This window comes from Procambarus clarkii, chromosome 71 (genome assembly GCF_040958095.1).
Source record: "Procambarus clarkii isolate CNS0578487 chromosome 71, FALCON_Pclarkii_2.0, whole genome shotgun sequence".
NCBI classification, from domain to species: Eukaryota; Metazoa; Arthropoda; class Malacostraca; order Decapoda; family Cambaridae; genus Procambarus; species Procambarus clarkii.
Genome location: NC_091220.1, coordinates 21,317,481 through 21,319,861, shown reverse-complemented (window position 1 = coordinate 21,319,861; position 2,381 = coordinate 21,317,481). Strand labels below are relative to the sequence as shown.

Genomic DNA, 2,381 nt, shown 5'->3' with positions numbered 1-2,381 from the left:
AGATATGGGCACCATACAACTGCTGCATACTCCAACTTTGGTGTAACAAAAATTGTGAACAATTTCAAAATTTTCAAAATTTCAATTTCAAAATTTCAAAAAATGCATTTTTATATCATTAGTATTGAATAATAATAATGCAAATAATTGACTTATAAATGATGTACAATTAATTGGTAGGTGATATTATATTATTAATATTTTTTCATTCTTGCAAAGCCTTAACAAAGCCATTAACATGTTAATATAAACTTGATCACCTTCCACTTATTTTCTCATGTGCTACCTACATGTACAAAACCTTATTCCTAAATGCATATTTTGTTCTGAAGCTTGTCCTTTATATGTTGTGTATCACCATCTCTGGAGAGTTTTATCTGATTGATGTATAAATTACTTTTAATTTTACAGAATATTATTGTTATACTGAATTTATTATTATATAAATAACTTAATTTTACAGAATCATCTATCAACGCACATCCACAAGTTGAGGAGGAGGATGTGACCTTCCAGATTTCTCAAGTACTGAAACATAGACCAAACAGGCCTGGTGGATCTAGGTACAAGGTAAAATAATTTAAATTTTTTTTTTTTTTTTCCTAATTGTCCGATATATATATATATATATATATATATATATATATATATATGTCGTACCTAGTAGCCAGAACGCACTTCTCAGCCTACTATGCAAGGCCAAATTTGCCTAATAAGCCAAGTTTTCCTGAATTAATATATTTTCTATAATTTTTTTCTTATGAAATGATAAAGCTACCCATTTCATTATGTATGAGGTTAATGTTTTTTTATTGGAGTTAAAATTAACGTAGATATATGACCGAACCTAACCAACCCTACCTAACCTAACCTAACCTATCTTTATAGGTTAGGTTAGGTTAGGTAGTAGAGAAAGTTAGGTTAGGTTAGGTAGGTTAGGTAGTCGAAAAACAATTAATTCATGAAAACTTGGCTTATTAGGCAAATCGGGCCTTGCATAGTAGGCTGAGAAGCGAGTTCTGGCTACTAGGTACGACATATATATATATATATATATATATATATATATATATATATATATATATATATATATATATATATATATATATATATATAGTGTGTGTGTGTGTGTCGTACCTAGTAGCCAGAACGCACATCTCAGCCTACTATACAAGGCCCGGTTTTCCTAATAAGCCAAGTTTTCATGAATTAATGTTTTTTCGACTACCTAACCTAACATTTTCAGCTACCTAACCTAACCTATAAAGATAGTTTAGGTAGGGTTGGTTAGGTTCGGTCATATATCTATATTAATTTTAACTCCAATAAAAAAAGAATTGACCTCATACATAATGAAATGGATAGCTTTATCATTTCATAAGAAAAAAAATAGAGAAAATATATTAATTAATGAAAACTTGGCTTATTAGGCAAATCGGGCCTTGCATAGTAGGCTGAAAAGTGCATTCTGGCTACTAGGTACGACATATATATATATATATATATATATATATATATATAGTTATAGTTAGTGTGTGTGTAAATACCTAAGTGTAGTTACAGGATGAGACCGTCTTCCCAGCACTCTTTGTCATATAACGCTTTGAAACTACTGACAGTCTTGGCCTCCACCACCTTCTCACCTAACTTGTTCCAACCGTCTACCACGCTATTTGCGAAAGTGAATTTTCTTATATTTCTTTAGCATCTGTGTTAAGCTAGTTTCAATCTATGACCTCCTGTTCTTGAAGTTCCAGGTCTCAGGAAATCTTCGCTGTCGATTTTATCAATTCCTGATACTATTTTGTATGTAGTGATCATATCACCTCTTTCTTCTGTCTTTTAGTTTTGGCATATTTAATGCCTCTAACCTCTCCTCGTAGCTCTTGCCCTTCAGTTCTGGGAGCCACTTAGTAGCATGTCTTTGCACCTTTTCCAGTTTGTTGATGTGCTTCTTAAGATATGGGCCAACTTCTGTTGTTGGGCACCACACAACAGCTGCATATTCTAGCTTTGGCGTAACAAAAGTCATGAACAATTTCTTTAGTATATCGCCATCCATGTATTTAAACGCAATTCTAAAGTTAGAAAGCGTAGCATAGGCTCCTCGCACAATATTCTTTATGTGGTTCTCAGGTGATAGTTTTCTATCTAGAACCACCCCTAGATCTCTTTCTTTATCAGAATTCTTTAAAGATTTCTCACATAATGTATAGGTTGTGTGGGGTCTATGTTCTCCTGTTCCACATTCCATAACATGGCATTTATTAACATTAAATTCCATTTGCCAAGTGGTGCTCCATATACTTATTTTATCCAGGTTTTCTTGAAGGGCATGACAATCATCTAAATTTCTTATCCTTCCTATTATCTTAGCATCA

At 32.4% G+C, this 2,381-nt stretch overlaps 1 long non-coding RNA gene across 1 annotated transcript in view; it reads left to right on the top strand.

Moving 5' to 3' along the window:
- The first annotated feature begins 456 nt into the window (after positions 1 to 456).
- Positions 457 to 2,381, top strand: part of LOC138356324 (uncharacterized) — a 3,767-nt gene continuing 1,842 nt past the window's right edge. Inside the window, exon 1 of the long non-coding RNA XR_011224355.1 lies at positions 457 to 570. This is a non-coding gene — a long non-coding RNA (uncharacterized lncRNA). The remainder of the gene's footprint in view (positions 571 to 2,381) is intronic.